We start from the raw sequence: 20851 nt of genomic DNA, 5'->3' as shown, positions 1-20851 counted from the left end.
ATTATAGTATTTTAACTATATCTCAATTTGTATGCCAAAATATTCCGTCTTAGTTTTACTGATGGAAATGAATACGGCGATCGATTGTAATCGGATTTATTGCTGACAAGAGGTGTCCTTGTCGTCGATTATAGAGATCGACACACGGTAAGGGTACAACAGACGTTACAATCTGGTCGGCCCAAAAAGATAATTTAGTCAGATATGACGTGCTGTATCAGGCTATGTATAGACGTGTCGTCTGACTAAATCATGTTAGGTCTTGTCAGGAGCTAAGTCATTTGTACTCGACACCTGATTTGGTCATGCTTCCAGGGGGTTCGTCCAGGTTGTATCGGCAATGGTGGCTTGTTGAATTCGAGAAATAAAAAGGAAATTTCATCAAAGATTCCTACTATCCCCTTTTGAACTCCTGCTTTGATGTTTCTCTCTGTCAGTTTGATCATTTTTACAGTTTTGCCTTTTTCCAAGCAATCGAAATGTGAACAATAAGTCACTAAATCACTGTCACACCTATTTATATGGTAACTACTCAAATTTAAAAATTCAATTTAACAAAAGAGTGTTTAAATCTTACCATCTTCAAAGTGTATGTACATACATAATGATACAATTAACCTTATACTCTTCTTTCGCTTTAATTGTATTTAAAAAATTATTTTAGTAATCATTGCCGATATATGTAGGTTTCAAATAAATATTTTTGCTTATAAGTTTAAAACGTTACAACAAACATAACACACATAGGAATCAAATAATTCGAAGCATGGCCAAAATAACTTAATAAGCATTACATAAAATTAGCATAAAATGTAAAATAAACTAAAATAATTTGATTTTATCAAAAATTACACAGGACAGTAGTGCAAAAATTCTTTAGAAAATACTATACCAACCAATGTCAAGAAATACCGGCCCATTTGTGATCTGTCCGGTTTAGGAAAAATATTTGAGACAATCTTTCTTGAAAACATTGACTGATCTCTACTGTCGACTATTTTAGTCAATCAACATGGGTTCTTCCCGGATCGCTCGATAAATTTCGTGTTTCTTCTGGTGTGCCGCAAGGAAGTCATCTAGGCACTCAGCAGTTTTTTCGTTTGAATACTGCTCTTTACCGACGATGCCAAAATTTGTTATTCTATATAACTGTTCCACATTCTATCCTGGAATATGGAACAGTAATATGGCACCCGTATTTGGCTAAAGACAACTACGTTTGGAGCGAGTACAAAACCGATTCCTGTCCTACGTTGCTTTTCTGCTTAAGATTGATCACCCGCCCCATGACTATTCGCCCATTAGATCTTCCTTAAATTACCCTAGTCTTACTTCTCGCCGTGTAGATATTGACCTTTCATTTATCACCTCTCTTCTTAATGGCTCAGTGGATGCCCCTGACCTTCTCTCTTCTATCTCTTTCCGCGTTCCCGTGCATTATACTAGAAATCACTCTCTTTACCTAGTCCCCTCTCACAGTACCAACTACTTTCATAACCATCCTTTGCATAGAATGCTCCGTCTACTCAATAACTCCTAGATCCGTACATGTTATTCTGAATTATTATATATTAACATAAGCTATTTAGTTTTTAGTCGTATTGTGCAATAGCATTTAATGTTTATAATTTTTCTGTAAGATCACCTTAATCACTATTATTATTGTAATTTTTTTTTGTGCTTAACTTGTTATTGTATTTCTTTGAATTGCCGATTGGCGTTAAATAAATAAATAAAATAAAATATATCATCCCAAGTCTAAACCTCTAAATTTTTTTGATAAATTCGTTAAGTGGTGTTGTGCTGTCGGGTTATTTCTTAATTACGTGCAAAATTATGACTTTCCATCGTACTCGAGTTAGGTATGAGTATTGCCTCAACGGGTAATCTATTGCACGTGTTATGTACGATTTCATTATCTCTAAAGTTTTACGTATTCTTGGTTTTATTAAACGACACTCGTCGGATTTGAATTCTCCTGATTGTCGTTCTGTTCTTTATATGGCCTTGGTCCGATTAGTCCTAGAACATAGTTCCGTTATCTGGTCACATTACACTGTAAGCAATATTAAGAGACTTAATTTGGTTCAGAATAGGTTCTTAAGTCTTGCCAGCTACTGTTTAAATATTTCGCACCCGGCCCATGACTTCGTGACCGTCAATCATGTCTTAATGCTTGAGTCATTGAAGCAAAGTCGTTAGATTTTCGCCAAACGTTTTATTTGGGGTCTGACTGGTGGCTGAATTGACGCTCCGTGGCTATTACAACAGCTTTGTACTCAAATACCTAGTAGCTTTTCTAGAAATGCACCGCTATCCAGGATGATGCTACTGATGACCTACTTGACCTACTCATTTTTTCTCTAAATTATTTGTATTTATGTTACTTTTTTATTTGTCGTCATTTATTATTATACAGTTTCTTTTGTAATTATAAAAGCCGTCTAGTATTAACTATATGTATAATCGTTATTTATAGCCCCTCAAAACTCGTCAGTCAGCTCTGCCCCACTCTGTATATATATTTATAATTAATACTAGACGGCTTTTAATTACAAATGAAACTGACCAATAATAAATGACGACAAATATAATACATTATTTTATGCAATAATAATATAATGACAATATTAGTTTTGTAATGATTTCCATGGACATGAATTTTTACAAAATTGTTTTTCGGGAGTAATACTTTTACTTTAATCAAAGAAAAATACATTACATGCCAGTAACCACTAACCACCATACCATTCCCAATGTTGTAGGTTTCCTACGAATTTACTTAATCTTATTGAAATTAACTTATTTATTTTTCAGTAGAAATCCGTCTGGCCGTTTTTTACAAATGAAACGAAACATGTCAAGACAAGGAATTGGGGTGAGTTTATATTAAAATTAAAAATTCAATAAATAAAAGATTTTGACCTTCGTTATTGTCTTGTATCTACATTAAACTTATAATTATTTTGTTTAACATTGTTAAGTATAAATGTTTGAAATAATTACAATAGTCAACGTATTTACAATGACTTAATTCAATTGGCGACCGAACTTAGGCTCGAATAGGGCCTAAGTTCGGTCAATAAAATGTGCCAAACGCTAAATAAATAAATAAAAAAAAAACTAAATATTTGTATTATCAAATAATTAGATTATTAAAAGTCGGTGTTATTGAGTCGAATATTGCATTTTTAAGATGTAAAGAAACACGACGAAAAAGTTAAAGAGATTACAGTAATTGCTTTTCAACAGAAATACAATATAAAATCGCGTAGACAGTTTTAATAAATTGGCTTTATTCATAATAAATGTTTAAAATAACACATTTTTTCCGAGGTCGGGGCATAGTGGTAACGGAGCTTATTAGAATCAGGTTAGGCCACAGGTCTACAGGAATTATTATAACTGAAAGTAATAAAATCACTTTCAAATAAACGCTCCGATGCGAACATGTAAGCAACATCGATAAGAGTTTAAAAGTTAGGGTGGGAAGTGCGTGGAGATAAAAATAGTACTTCACTCCTTTCTTCCTGCCCTAAACTTAAAACTTCATTAATTTCAAAAATAATTATTCAAGACTGAAACTAGCTGTCAGAATTGTTTGTACATTATTCTCAATTTATAAAGCTAATGAAATACATGCATTACCACTTTCGTCAAAAGCCGTTATCAAAAAAAATAAGTTGGAAGGGGTAAAAACAAAAGATTGCATTGTAAAAAAAAATTTTAATTCTTATTAAAATCCTATGAAATATTAAATGATTTACGATAAAATGATCACCCTGTATTATAGCTCATGGTTGAAGTATACAGGTTATTGCACATCGTCTCGAATCCGTTATCTTAGAAAATAAAATGGCAGCGTGAGGGGAAATCAATTTTACTGTTACTATATATTTTACTGTATATATACAAGGGTGGATCTAGGAATGAAATAGAGGGGGCTAGAAGACAATTACGAAGTTTAAATACATAAATATAAGCAAGAGTTAAAATGTACACAGTAAAAAAACATATTCTAATGTAATATAAAATACATTACCATAAAAATTAACTGTACTCTTAGGCCCGGTTTTTCAATTGCATTTAACTGACAGTTAGTATGACTTAACTGTTGGTTAACGTTATCTTCCAGTTAAACTGTTTATGAAGTTACAGTTAAGCAAACCGACAGTTTTAACTCTCAGTTAAATTAACTGCTACTATTTCTATCAGTCAGTAGATTAATTAACGGTTATAATCTTTCGTGCAATTATTTTTTATAATAAAATAGCTTGAAAAGTTATCAGTTTTTATAATTTAAAACTAATTTTAAAAATGAAATGTTCTATGACGATGATGAAGAATATTTGGAATATTTTAAATTATTAACGTAGACTGTATGTTGTCCGTGAAACGGTTGATCATTTTAATAAATAGGACAATTATGATTTTAAAGTACGCTTTAACAATGAGTAAAAAAAAAAAAAATAACTATGAAAAATGTTCATAACTGTTGTTTGTCCGGTATAACAGATGTTAATTGATAAATAAAAAATCACTGATAAACAATTATTACAAGACAACATGCTTTTTGCAGTATGACCACTTATAAAATATATTTAATTCGTGACTAACCTCCAGTTAATTAACCGAGACATCGACTTTCGATTGATAAACAGCGTAGTATTTAACCAGCGTTTTAATCGGCGGATTAAAGTAACTGGTGATTAGCTAACTGGCAGTTAATATTTCAATTGAAAAACCGGGCCTTAAACGCATAAAATAGGTACAGTTTAAATAGTTAGTAAATAAGATATCATATAATAGTTAAATAGCATATTATTTCGACGAATCATCCAACTTCATCGTCTTATATTAATGTTCTTGCAAATATGTACAGGAATTTAATTATGAATATTAAATAAAACTGCTTAACTAATAAAGCGCTCTTAACCTATGGTTGACTACATATGATTTTTTGAACGCCTTAAGATTAGTCAAACAAAAAGCGGACTGTCCGCGCGGACATGTCCGTCCAACTAGTCCGCTGGTCCGCTGCGGACTAGGATAGTCAAACAGAATGCGGACAAGTTTGATCGAACTAGTGTGAAAATTGCCACAATCAAGAGTGTACTGCTGGTTGTTTTTTATTTTTCACTTTTTTATCTCACGTTTTCTGTTTTCATTTTATTTTACAAAATCTCTAGCAGTTCTTCTGACAAAGAAGAATTGCTTCTTCTGCTTGCCTTGAGTCAAGCAAGACGAAAAAAAAAAAATGGGTACATGAACTAAATCAAAAAAGAAAATAATACGGGGAGTTTCACCGACTATGCTGTATTCTCAACGTTCAAACTAGAACTGAACTAAATTTAATTCAATAATTTAAGAGGTCATATTTTTATGAATTGTTTTAAGCCAGATTTTAAACACTAAAATATTAGCCAGAAATAGATGTTTTAATATACTAGCCATCTTAGAATATTAGCTTGTTACTGCTTGTTAATATACTATATCATTCTATATATCATACTATATCTTTCTATGATTATCTATAATTTCACCACTACTTTAAATTAATTTGGTACTTCAACGAAACATGAAAATGCTCTTTCGTGGTTGCAGACTCGGCTAAAAATTGTTATTAAATTTTACATTTTTGTGAAGTGTTGATACCAGTCTATTGCCGAATCTGTCCATTTTTCAGTGGATGCCGCGTATCATACAAATAAACGCATTCTCCAACTAGATCAATCAATCATTCCGTTTCATCGATCATTTTCAGTGCACAATTTTAAAATGAAAAAAATTTTAAAATTAAGTACAATATGTTGTCAACAATATTGTTTGTATATATTATGTTCGATAATTACATAATAATAATATTCAGAAATGCTGATACGTGTGGAAAATCCAGTGTATTGTCTATTTAAAATATTTTTTATTTTACAAAATTATTCCAGTCCGCCGCGAACTTTGTGAAAAAATACAACCATCCGTTTGTCCGCGGCGGACTAGTATAGTCCGCCGTGGTAGGCCGCTGTCTGTTTAACTAGAATGATGCATTTAAATAGAGTACAGAGTCCGCGGCGGACCGGCGACCTGTCCACGCGGACAGTCCGCTTTCTGTTTGACCGATCCTTAACTAATAATTTAGTTGGCCCACGTATTTATATAGTTACCTATTTCAACTAGAAAATGTATTGTTTCCCTATATTAACCAAAATTTTAGTTTAACCAACTATGTATTTTTTTCAGTGTAGGATAACTATTTTTTTTCTTTTATTGATTATTTGATTTCATAACTAAAAACAAGTGCTGAAAGAAGTTTTTCACCATTTAAGGATCGGTCAAACAGAAAGCGGACTGTCCGCGCGGACAGGTCGCCGGTCCGCCGCGGACTCTGTACTCTATTTAAATGCATCATTCTGATTAAACAGACAGCGGCCTACCGCGGCGGACTAGAATAGTCTGCCGCGGACAAACGGATGGTTGTATTTTTTCACAAAGTTCGCGGCGGACTGGAATAATTTTGTAAAATAAAAAATATTTTAAATAGACAATACACTGGATTTTCCACACGTATCAGCATTTCTGAATATTATTATTATGTAATTATCGAACATAATATATACAAACAATATTGTTGACAACATATTGTACTTAATTTAAAATGTTTTTTCATTTTAATCATGAACCCATTTTCTTTTTTTTCATCTTGCTTAACTCAAGGCAAGCAGAAGAATCTAGCGTTTTGTAAAAGAAAATAAAAACAGAAAACGTGAGGTAAAAAAGTAAAAATTAAAAGAACAACCAGCAGTACACTCTTGGTTGTGGCAGTTTTCACACTGGTTCGCTCAAACTTGTCCGCATTCTGTTTGACTATCCTAGTCCGCAGCGGACTGGCGGACTAGTTGGACGGACCCTGTCCGCACAGACAGTCCGCTTTCTGTTTGACCGATCCTTTAAGGCAACTGTACATTTAGTTGGGCTAAATAAGTGTTTAGTTGGGCCAACTTTTTATTTAGTTATTCCCACTAGAAATGTATTTTTTATTATAATATAGGCTTCGACTTCAAAGGTCATTAGCCATAAATGTTCAATGTTCTTATTTACATGGTTTAGTTAGAACTATAGTATATATAAATAATATTGTTTACATTTTGTCATACAGTTGTTTAGTTTTAAAATGATTGTTTCTGGTACATAGTGAGATTGGTTTCCTAGTGTTTCTTGTAGGGTAATCGGCGTTTTCAATTCCTCTCTTGTTTCGTCATATTGGCGAAACTCCAGCAATATGTGTTTAATAGTATTATTGGTAGCGCAAGTAACACATGGCTCAGGAGAAATGTATTGTGTCCCTAATTCGGAAACACGACAAAAGGTCGCCCGACAAAACGCCGCCGGACAAATCGCCGCCCCTAAAAAAACCGCCTCTCAGTAATGCCAACACTAACAATACTTGTATACAATATACGATTATTAATGGTGTTAGTTGTGCTGCCAGAATCACATATTATTAAGGAGTAATTATTTCACATTTTATTCATTAATGAGCTAACGACTCAAACGAGGCTGTTTTTAAAAAATATTTCCAGATGGCATTTTGAAAGTCGGATAAGAAGTCCGAATGTATATTTTTCACCACAAAAAAAACGATATTTTATTATCTCTAGAAAACTGTTTACCTATTATTGAACTGTTATCTTTGATTATTTTATTAATGCATGTAGGTATTACTTATATATTTTTAGTACTTATTGCAAAGTGTATAGGTGTAAAATGGTGTTAATGTTTTAAAGGAAGGCAAAAAAATTATACACAATAATTATTCGTATACCAAACAACACATACTAGTGTAACGTCGCTACTTGACTAGCTTACCAAACTAGTCTGAGTGCTCGTCGATAAGGTTAAAGTAGACGGCCCCTGACGGGAAACGGTTGGCTAGTCCGCTTTACGCCTAAGTAACCCTAAAGTCTCCTTTATAAATTTACTATATCGCCCGAGGAGCTTAACGGGCGATCACACTAAAATAACGGTAGTCGACACTCAGGTTATGCAGGCTACAAAGTATTTATTAATAACTAAAAAGCAGTGGCAAATCAATATACAAAATATGCAATATATATATATATATACAGTCTGACCTGAATACTGGCTGGTGTTGATTGGGATCAGACCGGAGTCGAGCGGTGCGCACACAGAGATGACGGTGATAACCGTAGGCGAATTAAGGTACACAAATAATAATCAAGAAGGCTGTATGGATGCGTAGGCGCGTGATGGTAAATCTCGACTGGTTAATTAGATGATACGCGAATGTCATCTCAGTGTGTCAGCGCTCCCTACCTAATTAGGTCATTAGTGATGTGTCCATAGGTTCGGGGCGCGAAGTAACGGTCGGGCGAAATGTGACCGTTACAACTTGCCCCTCCCCCGTTGAGGTCCGACCTCGGACCTTGCCATACAAAATAAGGGGTAGTCAACAAAAAAAAGAAAAACTAATAAAATTAAAAATGTTGAACAAAGCTCCTGAAAACAAAGGTATGGATAAAAGGGGAAGGCACACCTATAGCTTGGCGAACTTCTGGCTAGCTTCTGTTGTATTTCCTAACTTCTCGGCCTGTTGAGTCCTTGAGGAAATCCCTCGGTTGAGTCTAGCCCATGGTCGTGTTCCCGTCACATAGGGCTGACTCGCCCTGTCGTTGCTTTCTTGATAAAGCTCGGGGCAAAAATCCTAAATCCATTGGTCTTCTCAAAGTTCCCTGTACTCATAGTGGCCTTTGTATAATATTATTACTTACATTCCAAAAATGAAATTGAGATTAATTTATGTAATTATGGGTCACAACAGGTGTGAGTGTGCGTCCTATGAAAAATGATGATAAAAAATTAAAATGTCATGGGATCACATATTTACGCATTTAAGTTAACTTAATGGTCGTGGGGAAAAAGCTGCTTAAAAAACCACGCCATATACAAATGTCCTTAAGTTAAAGAACGCACACATCAGGGGTGTTTTTAAATCGTGTGGGAGTCTTGAAAGTTAACATTACAAAAAATAAAAAAAATAAAAGAAAATAGCCCAGTATCCAGGTCGTATTAGTTTTTTGTTTTTATCAGAATATTATATAAACATTATGCAAGCGATACAAAAATACAGGATTGTTTCTTGACGTTAGCAGACTTGCGCCGTAGGTATCGCATGCGCCTATCATAATTACTCAAAACGGGAACTATACTATGTGCTTTATACAATACAAATCAAAATAAAAGCATTAATTAGTACAAGCATTGTCCTTAAAAGGACATTTTTAAAATATCATGCTGTGTCATATACCGCTGCTTGGCTCTAAAACTCAAAACAAAATATATATATTTTATGTGTATATGTACCATGCTAAACGTGTTATTACTATAATACTATAAGGCAATGTAATTTCATGCACAGAATTTGCCTTGGAGAAACCGCTATGTTATAATATACATAATATAAAAATCCTATAGATCTACGGACAATATACCCTTTTGTTGTCTGCGCCCACACAGTGCTATGTACTCGCGCGCGTTTGATTACCTAAGCAAGAATAGACCCTAGCGATGACCGTTATCGTTTCTCCTTTGCTGTGTATATTGCGGCTGTGTAAAGCCAGTCATTTGTGTTTCGTTCGGGGCTTGAATAAGCCGTTGCTATTCCGAGTGAGTGAAAATTTAAATGTAATTGTAATGCTTTAAAATTTGTAACGTAATTTGTTACTCGATTACCTATAGTGAATTATTCCGAAATAAACTGGAATAAATTGGAATGTCCAAATTTAAAATGAATTATCGTTCGAGAACCGCTCTCGGTAGCATAATTTTTCACTCTAATAACCTCGTGTTCGAAAACGAAATTGTGAAAACTAATAAGTGTACGCGAAGTGTCGTATTATATATGTAAATTCGTGACAAAATTGGTAAGTGCCGTTATTAGTACGAGATGCCGTTTTTAATAAATACATCGGTAATTCATTCCGTGATATTCGGAGACAAAAGCCGTAAAAAAAAAAAAAATTATATAAATCGCCGATTTAATTGTGCCGGTAAAAATAATAAAACAAAAATCCACTGCAAATTTCAGGGATAAAAATGTGCCGTAAATTAATAAATCATCGGTGATCAGCCGGAATAAAATATAACCCACATGTGCAGATGACCGCGCACGAAACTCGAATTAACAATGTTCACCTAAAAATCAGTTCGGTCGAATAAAATAGAGGTTAGCTACGCCTTTCTTTAAACTACCTACACGCCCGATTTTTAAATTTAAAAGTTAAGTGTCAAGTTTTGTGGAAAAATTTGAGGTCCCTTGACCTTAAACAATTCGAATGTTCGGGTGACTACAATTGGCAAACGTGCGACGAACAAAAAATCATGGCACGGCATTCATCAACCTAAAACAAACGACACGCCGGTAACACTGCTTGGCGGCAACATGGCATCACTGTTGGATGGCAACATGGCAACACTGCAGGACGGCAGAACGGCAAATAATGGCAACTAATGGCCAAACGGCAACATGGTAACACTGCAGGACGGCAACATGGCATCACTGCAGGACGGCAAAACGGCAAATAAAGGCAACTAATGGCTAAACGGCGGCATGGTAACACTGCAATCCCATAACGAACCGACCGGCGCCCGTAGGCAAGTACTAATATAATACGCACAGTACCTGATCAATTTGTAATTTGGTAATTTACCTTGAAATTTGGTTAATAAAGAAATACGACGCGTTTTCACAAAACAAAATAAAATAGTATATTACTATCAATGGTGACTAATTTTATATAAGAAATGGATATATTAAAAAAAAAAAAAAACAATTATATAATTCTAGAGGGATTCCGAGACTTGTGAATATTAAGGAATTCCTTGCTTAAGTCATAAAACAAGTCGCCCATGACTGACAGTCTTACGTTGATTCCCCGACTTATCAGTTCCTCCCATATGACTCGGGCTCCAAAAGACGGAGCTATTCGGTCTCGACTCATCCCGATGGCGGGAATTGTCAACCACTTAAAATGATTGGCCGCGAGGTAAGCAGCCAGTTGGCGCACTGCCTCCCTGTACCCCGTTTTAGTTGGTTTCCCATTAAACTTTTCTTTTGTTAATAGGGTGACAACTAATACGGCGCCCCTACGTTGAACACAAAGACGACTGGAGATCCTATCGTGCACTGATGGCTTCCCAAAGCTCGCCGAAAAGAAACGGGCTATGCCTCGTGTCTGACGGCGGCATTCGTCAAAGTCCGACGACGCGCAGTGAGCTAATATCACGCCGGACCCGCGGAAGAAATCCATCAGTGGCGCATTTTCTAGACGAAGAAGGACTCCATCGAAAAGCAAATCTACACTGGTCATCGCTGCAATATAATTAAGAACTAGTTTTATCTTAAGTTAGATTAAGCCTAGACTATAACTAATAAGTATTGGGGTCAGTGGGTGTGTTTATAATGGACTATCTGCATAATTAACCCTTCTTCTTCGTATGCGCGGCTCTATGGCGTTATCGCCTGCTAAACAAAATTCCGTAATTTTGCGCCTAATTATTTGGATTAACCAATGTATAATAATATACCCTAACAATGCTCCCACAAGATAGAACGCGTATCTGTGGTTCGTTATATTGGTATAAACGTTATCAAATTGCTTTGCCGAGTCTATCTGGGTGATCAAATCGTCCAATGATTTCGAAGTTTTCGTTAAATCGGTAAGATCGTTCGCGATAGGAATAAGATGAATTGGCTTCCCTAAAGTCGCGTTTCTAATTTGCTTTAGCTTCTCCGATACTTCGATTGTATTGTTTAAGAAGTCTAAAGTAGGAATAAAATCCGTATGTATGTATCGTCCGCTATTTATTGCGATTGCCCTTAGAATGGTATGAGGGGTATGTACCTCACAATTATTCTTAATCTTTAACAAGCCTGATCCCACCAGTTCTATAGTATACGTATATGGGCTGCAAATTATTGTAATATCTATCGGGTTCAGTGCTAAATATAACCACGCGTTTCTACTCTGTAATTTAGTGAAAATGGGCAGTGTGACAAAGTTATGTCTTATATCGCAAATCGCAGGAATTTCGGACCTTGTTAAGAAAAATAACGTTTCACACGTTTGTATCGGCCTACGTGGAAATTGTTGCGGATATAGACAGATGTATGTGGTCCCTACATGTTTACACTTATTGTACGCGTCTAAAGTCATTGGTACAAATGTTTCCCTATTAATCCCTATGGCCAGAAATTCGATTGTCGGCTGTATATAAGTCACCTGATTTTGTGAAAGCTTACTCGGAAAAGGCGTGATATGGAAAATTTGGTAAATTTGTTTTTGGCAGATAGGTATTTCTATAGTATAAATTAAGTTATTTTCCGTGAAAGCTACCGATAAATCTGACAGACTAACAAAATCTAAGATATTAAAACGTGAGCTAAGTGGTATAGGCAGTTGCTCATTTTCCGGTAGATCTTTTTCTATTGATCTAAGCTGTTCTACCAAAATACTAGAGTTGACTACGTTTGGGTGTATTTGACCCAGACGAGCAGTTGAAATTGCAGTAATTAAGTCTCGCGATTCTAAGTTAAATTCATTAATGACACTATTAAGGTTCATTATGTATTCCAAAACATTTTCTGATAATGAATAATCGTCCAAAGTATTTTTTAATTTATTTTGCTGGCCTTGTACATCTACCAAGATGTTACTTAACTTAACTGTATTATTATTTAATTTGTCGGCCAAAGATTTAATATTATTTAATCCGGACTGTAAAATTATCGTTTGTTTTTTCTGTAATTTCAATGCTGTCTTAGTACGCTGCGTGTTATTATTGATATGATGATTTATTTCTACTAAATCATCTTCATTCAGAGTTCCGAACATAAACCTACTAATAGTGCCTACCACGTTTATAAGTGCTCGTCTTTCCCTAAAATATAATAAATGATGTAAATCTTCGTAATACCTATCCATTTCGTACAATGAATGCGTCATTAAATTATTAAAATTGAAGCAAGTCTTGGTTAAACGCGCAGCTTGATTTGAGCATGTTTTTTCTAAGCTTTCTCGCATAATATTAATATCCCTATACTTTTGCTCATAATTCTTAATATCGATGAAAACTACCAACCTATATGAAGTTTTTGTGAATTTTATATCGTGCAGATTTTCAAAATAGATTCCTGAACTATTAATTTGCGTATTTGTATAGTGGCTATTTTGCCCCAACCCTAACACTACTAAGAGGGTGATAATGGAAATCAAAGATATTACTCGCGCCATTCTAATAGGACAACAAAGGGGCAAAGTATTAAAACGAAAAAAAAAAATTGAATAATCGTAAATGTCAAAAATTGACTTACTAAGTTATCCTTGAAGTTTAATTTTTCAAGTAATCCGTATATGTAGTTGCGCGAAAACACCGATATGTAGTACGGTAACGAAAGGAGTCAACGTCTTGAAATAAGGTCTGACTAAAATATTATTTAAAAAAAAATAATAAAATTGTTAACGACACTAAGTAATGTAATTAAAATTTACAATACGGTAAACGAATAAAATCAATAAAATAAAAGTTATTAAAGTTTAGATCCGTAAACACCGGTCGTATAAAATTAAATGTATTTAAGCGCACAAAAGAAAAATAAAATAAAAAGAGAATAAATTGAAGTTAAGTACGATAATTCTCGACGCGAAGTTCTGTTGATAAAAGTAGTGTAGTGAACAGGGCGATGAGAACGACTGATCGTGAGACGCTCCTGTATCTAGCGAGAGCCACGGCTACTGGCTTACCGGTAAACAGAAGTGTTTACCAAGCATTTCATTGTCTTTTCCCATCAAACGCGTTGCTACTGCCTGGGAAAATTTCATTGTCCCTATCAAATTTCGCTTTGGTAATTTATTCGTTATGATTGAAAAAAAAACAAATATTGTAGCGTACATATAGCGTGAGAATTAATTTATTTTATAATGGTAAAAACTTAACGGCTTTGTGCCGCACAAAATTAGGGAAGTGCTGTGGTGAAAGTAGAATAATATAAAATTATTAATTTATTAATTTTCCCGAGAGTTATATGGCTTGATTTGGTCTACATGGACTGGTGCATCCACCAGTTGGCCATGTTTTGGTAACTTAACCAAATAGCTGTAAGGGCCTAACTTCTTCATTACTTCATAGGGGCCTTCGTAGCGATTAGAGAACTTATTGTCACGTACAGGGACTTTTACCAAAATTTTTTCACCTATGTTATATGAAATATTATTATCCAAATTAGTTTTCTTCAAATCAGACTTTAACGCTGCATTTTTTATAATTTCTGGTAATGTTTTCCTAACATGCTTTATCTTATCTATTTCTGATATAATGTTTTCATCGGTGGGTGGTATAAGCGCGATATCGTAAATGCTTTTCGGGTTATACGCGTGCAATAAATAGTGCGGTGTATATTGCGTTATTTCATGCTTGGAAGTGTTATAAGCGAAAACTATATAAGGTAGATAGTCAACCCACTTATTATTTTCTTGTACGTACGGTGCTAACATGTCAATTAGAGTTTGGTTCTGTCTCTCTACTTGTCCTTGCGAAGTCGGTTTGAAAGGTATTCCGAATTTCTTATCAATGTGTAGGGCTTCTAAAAGCTCAACCACTACTTTTGCAGAAAAATGTGTACCGTTGTCACTTCGAACGATTTTCATTGGGCCGTACTTTAAAATGAATTCTAATAGAAATTTAACTGTGGACCTAGCGTTTGCGTGCTGATAAGCTTTGGCTACACAATATTTAGATACGCGATCAGTAGCGACTAAAATGTATCTATTACCCCTTGAACTTTGTAGAGGTCCTACATAATCTAAATAAATTTCTTGCATAACCTCCCCTTTATCCAACGGATAATGCCCTATCTTAGGTGGTTTAGGCTGTTTATGGGGTTTTCGTTTTTGGCACGCGGAACAAGATAAAACATAATTTTTAATGTCTTTGCGCATCTTAGGCCAAAAATATTTTTCTTTTATTTTAGTATAAGTCCTACTAAAACCTAAATGCGCGCTTAGGGGACTATCATGATTCTCCCTAATAATATCATTAATATATTTGCTAGGTAATGCCAATGTTAATTTATTGGAATTTGTATAATTCGACGTATAGTATAAAACGTTGTTATTCTTAAATAAGTAATTCTTAGCTTTACTCAACCATTTTTGATCGCTTAGATCAGGGTACCTAACGGCTGTTATAATATGCTGTAAATATGCATCATTAGCCTGATTAGATTCTATATTTATAGGTTGAACTAAATTAACATCTAAAATGTCGTCAAATTCATTATTGTCTTCTAAACCTAATTTATCGTCGCAAGGATAACGTGAAAGATGATCTGCAGCCCTATTAAAAATGCCTTGTTTATATATAATATTAATGTCATAGCCCATTAATTTTGTTTTTAATCGCTTCACCACATCCGACTCTGTTTTTATCTTAAGTAAACCCGTTAAGTTCTTATGGTCAGTCCAGACCTCGACTTTTCTCCCGTGAACGTACTGGCGAAAAGTTGTAAAAGCAAAGTGTAGCGCTAAAACCTCAATTTCCATGGCGCTATAATTATGTTCTGACGCGCTTAACTTTTTTGAAGCATATGCCACAGGGTGTATTTCATTATTTGAATTCCTTTGGCTTAAGATAGTCCCTAGCCCTAACTTAGAACCATCTGAAATAATAATGGTTTGACAGCTTTCATCGAAATGCGCGAGAACCGGTTTGCTTGTCAATTTATCTTTAAGTTCCTGAAAAGCTAAGTCGTGCTCGTGTTTCCACGCTATAGGCGATTTTTTATTTTTAAAAGTTCCCTTAGTTAGGTCAGTTAATGGCTTAGCTATCTTACTATAGCTAACCACGAATCTACGAAAGAAGTTGGCGAGGCCCAAAAATGATCTTAGCTGCTTAATTGTGCGCGGGGTGGGAAACTTTCTTATCGACTCTAGTCCTTCATCAGTCGGTCTGATACCCCTAGTGTCAATAATATTGCCTAAAATTTTTATTTCTTGATAGCCGAACTTACATTTGGAAGGCTTTAGTTTTAAATTATACTTTAAGAAGCGCTCAAAAGTTAATTCTAACGAAATCAAATGGTCATCAAAAGTTTTCCCGTAGGCGACGGTGTCGTCGATATAATTCACTACATGCTTATACATTAAACCTGCTAGTATTCTACACGCTGCGCCTTGATAGATTTCTACTGCATTACATATTCCCATTGGTAACACGCGAAAAGCATAATGGCCCGTTGCTGTCGAATATGCGGTAAAAGCTCGCGAGTTTTCGGCCAACGGTATTTGATAATAACCTGCGTTTGCGTCCATACATGAAAAGTATTGGTTTCCGCCTAATGTATCGTAAATATTTTGAATCAGCGGCACTGGAAAACTTTCCTTATAAATAATAGAATTAAGTTGTCTATAGTCTAAAACCATTCGATATTCTCGCGGGATTGACGCATGCTTATTACCTTGGGGCATATTTTTACCTACTAAAAATACAGGATTAGAATATGGACTATTTGATTTTTCAATAATACCGGCTTTTAGTAATTCCTGTGTCTGTCTTTCAACTTCATCTCTTTCGACGCGGCTTAACTTAAAATTAGGGATGTTAATTATCCTATCACTTGATAATTTAAATTCAACGGGTTTGATTCTCACTTCCCCTAAATCATACTTAGATTTAGAAAAAATTGCGCTATATTTGGTTAAAAGGACATGCATTTTTTTATATTGTAAATCGGATAGCGCCGGGTTGATATCAAATTCTATGTTGGGAACACTTTCATCGCGTGGGGCCCGTTCGCGGAATTTATTACTGACCGTTAGCGCCTGCTCTGTGACGCGCGCGTCCTGAGTACAATCGCCGTGTCGAATTTCGTCTGGACCGTTACCACTTACAATATTGTTCTCACAAGTGTAGTCATGATTTTTAATTCGTTGTTTTAATATTTGCTTTCTGACGGTTAAATCATCGTAATCATTTATTATAGTTATCGTTTGAAATTCATTAATTTTATTAGCGTCGGGTTTGAACATAAGAGGTGTCCAATGACGGTGTGAGAACAATATCATAACGTAATTGCGATTTGGTTTTGAAAAGGCAATGGTACCTTCTTCATATGCCCTATCGGATTTCGATATAACAATTAAGTTATAATTAAAAAAATCGGCTACTGCAGCGAGATCTTCTGCTTCTAACCACACGGCAGTTTTTTCAAACTGTATTTCCAATAATTCCATAATATCGTGAGAACTAACTTCTACATACTGCTCATTTAATACGCTAACGAGTGCATTGACTCCACAATAACCGTCGCGAGGGATTTGCGCTAATACACAGGCCGATGTTGCCATTTCTTGTATTTTTTCCCTGTCATCGAAATTTGAATTGTTCATCTCATTTACAACGGTGTTAACTGTATTGTCGTTACCGCTAAGAAAATTGATTTGTATTTTTTCATCATTAACATTAAGTTCTATTTTAGAATCAGCGAAATTAATAATTCCCTTAAATTTATTTAAAAAGTCCACCCCTAAAAGACTGTTACAATTCAAATTTTGGACGACCGCGCATTGTATTTTTACAAGTATACCGTTGAAATATACTTCTATGACTGTTCTACCAATCAATTTTAATTTTTCTCCATTAGCAGCATATAATTGTGTCGCGCCATAGGATTTAATTACTTGTTCTTTTGGAAGTATCTTATCACTAACAACACTGACGCTCGCTCCACTGTCCAAAACAAACTTATATAATACATTATTTAGACTGCCTATTATTACTGGGTCTTTCCCTATATAATTTACATCATTAAATATACAACTACTTATGCGCTCTATTTGGGGGGGGTTATCTAAAGTTGCTTGATTTACATTAAAGTCAGGTTTTTGAGAATGTTTGGTATCAAAACTCGACCTGGCTTCCGGGTTTTGACCCATTAGTTTTTTGCGTTGCTTTGCTGATCGCCCGAGTTATTATCTCTATCGTCTCTCCTGTCATTGTTCTTAAAACGCGAGTTATAGTTTTTTGAATTGCGCCTATCAAAGTCATCCTCATGACTATCCGAAAAATTTCTGTTTCTACCCCTATCGTCTCCATTATCGCGTCTTGTATCCCTATAATTTTCGTTGTTATTATTACGATTATTGTAATTCCTACCGCCGCTATTACCGCTAGATCTGTTATTATTACCATTATTATTGTTATTGTAATTACGATTCCGGTTATTATTACCGTTATCGTCATCTCTAGGCCTGTTACTGTTATCTGAATTATTGTTATTGTTAAAATTGCGGTTCCTAAAATTATTACCATTATATCTGTTGTTATTGTTGTAGTTCCTATTTCTGGAATTGTTATCGCTAGCCCTATTATAATTGTTATAATTGCGGTCCCTAGTATTGTTACTATTATTATTAGGATTGCCCCTAAAGTTACCAGTATTATTAGAGTTGCCTCTAAAATTACCATTATTTCTAAATGGTCTGTTATTTATGCTTGCTTTGACCCTCTCAAGCTCTTCCTTCAACTGTCTTACCTCATCACTGCTATTGCTTTCTCTGCCGACCCTGAGTTTCTCAATCTCTTTCCTTAAAATTTCAATTTCGCTTTCATTATTATTTATTGCTACCATGTCCGCTTCATATGTCCTAATATTCGCTGTTATCTTGTCGACCGTAGAGTTATCCATGGCATATATTCTCCAATACACTTCCTGAGGGAATCCTTTCATAATTATCTTACTGATATCTTTCTGGCTCATATTTTCATCCACTCGCTTACACTCTCCCAGCACTCTCAAAATATAACTCTGTAATGATTCCTCTGGCCGTTTTTTCCTCCTATTCAGATTCTCTCTCAAAAGCGCGCGTTGTTCCTCGGAATCATAGTAATCCGCGAACACCTTTTTTAAAATTGACCAAGTTAAGCTCCCAGTTTCACTCTCTATCTTCTCAAATAAAATTTTCGCCTCTTCCCTAAGATACAGTGGGAACATGATTAATTTTTGGCTGTCACCCCATACATTTGCGGCCGAGATTCTTTCGAAATCCTTAAAATACTCGTTAACATCTTCGGTCATCCGACCGGAGAAACTTTGCGGTGTAATACTCATTTTTACTTTTGGTGCGCCGCTTATGAATCGTCCTGCCTCAGGACTTTTTTTATTACTTTCGGAAAATTTAGACGCTTCCGCTGATGTAGATGGCTTATCAGTTGCGGGCGTGTCTGTCTTATTATCAGAAGGGATTACAGTATTATCTAAGTCGTCAGACGATGTGGTACTATCAGAAGTGTCAGATATGTAACTATGGGGTTTAGCTTCCAAAACCTTATCTAGATTATCACTATCACTGTCCTCGTCCGAATTATGCGCGTCTACCAAAGGATTTTGCTTAAATGTCTCCCTTAACCTATTTTTTAAGACCCCTATTAGAGAAGATACTGGCGCTTCTTCTCCTAATTGCGCTAATATATTGATAAGATCGTTTTTCGTACAGTACCGATACAAATAACCCTTCTTATCTTGTTTCAGTAAACTAATTTTTTCAGCTAATGACCTATTATGAAATTGTGATAAAGTGTACTTTGCAGTACTAACGGCTTTTAACACAACAAACTTGTCGTATTTATGAATAGGCACACTAACAAATGGAGTTTTAATATTCCTACAAACTTGTAACGCTTCTAGAGTATTAATTTGTTTTGCCTGTTTAAAATGCTCAACTAAATCTGATGCCGATATGTCTTGGACATCAACGTTGCGATCAAAACCTAATATTCCCCACGATCGCGAATTTATACGAATCGTTTGATTATTTTCAACCCTTTTAATATAATAATTATACAGCGTCATATGTTACATATTAATCAAAATAATAAAAATGTATACTAAAAATAAACTCTTGAATTGTATTTAAGTATGTTACTGAATGTCCTATATGACTAATAATTTTATTATAAAATATTTTCTGTATTATGTATACAATGCTATGAATTTAATAATTAATTTGCTGTATAATATGTCGCCTTATAATTTTTTTTTTTATTTTTTATTTCTCCAAAGCAATTTGTACCCTAAATTACAAACCTCCACACAACCTGAGAGTAGTACGTATATATTTAGTGTAGTTGTTTGGGGATCGTGTCCGTAGTCTCAAAAAATGGGCTCTCCCCTAGAGTAAAAATAAAACTAACGGAAAACGGCGCCTCCACCAAATTGTAACGTCGCTACTTGACTAGCTTACCAAACTAGTCTGAGTGCTCGTCGATAAGGTTAAAGTAGACGGCCCCTGACGGGAAACGGTTGGCTAGTCCGCTTTACGCCTAAGTAACCCTAAAGTCTCCTTTATAAATTTACTATATCGCCCGAGGAGCTTAACGGGCGATCACACTAAAATAACGGTAGTCGACACTCAGGTTATGCAGGCTACAAAGTATTTATTAATAACTAAAAAGCAGTGGCAAATCAATATACAAAATATGCAATATATATATATATATACAGTCTGACCTGAATACTGGCTGGTGTTGATTGGGATCAGACCGGAGTCGAGCGGTGCGCACACAGAGATGACCGGTGATAACCGTAGGCGAATTAAGGTACACAAATAATAATCAAGAAGGCTGTATGGATGCGTAGGCGCGTGATGGTAAATCTCGACTGGTTAATTAGATGATACGCGAATGTCATCTCAGTGTGTCAGCGCTCCCTACCTAATTAGGTCATTAGTGATGTGTCCATAGGTTCGGGGCGCGAAGTAACGGTCGGGCGAAATGTGACCGT

The 20851-nt window shown here is 35.1% G+C and overlaps 1 protein-coding gene across 1 annotated transcript in view; it reads right to left on the bottom strand.

The window, feature by feature from the left end:
- LOC126837680 (bromodomain-containing protein DDB_G0280777-like) overlaps window positions 1-20844 on the bottom strand; it is a 75009-nt gene extending 54165 nt beyond the window's left edge. The window contains exon 1 of the mRNA XM_050571628.1: window positions 20167-20844. The gene's annotated coding sequence lies outside the window, so the exon portion shown is untranslated. The remainder of the gene's footprint in view (window positions 1-20166) is intronic.
- Between the last annotated feature and the right edge of the window lie 7 nt (window positions 20845-20851).

Source organism: Adelges cooleyi, unplaced genomic scaffold, assembly GCF_023614345.1.
Source record: "Adelges cooleyi isolate 19-005CV unplaced genomic scaffold, UGA_ACOO_1.1 ACOO_flye_CR_arks_rails_tigmint_CR_PRNA_28, whole genome shotgun sequence".
Taxonomy (NCBI): Eukaryota; Metazoa; Arthropoda; class Insecta; order Hemiptera; family Adelgidae; genus Adelges; species Adelges cooleyi.
The sequence above is the reverse complement of the archived record's forward strand: the minus strand, read 5'-3'. Positions and strand labels throughout refer to the sequence as shown.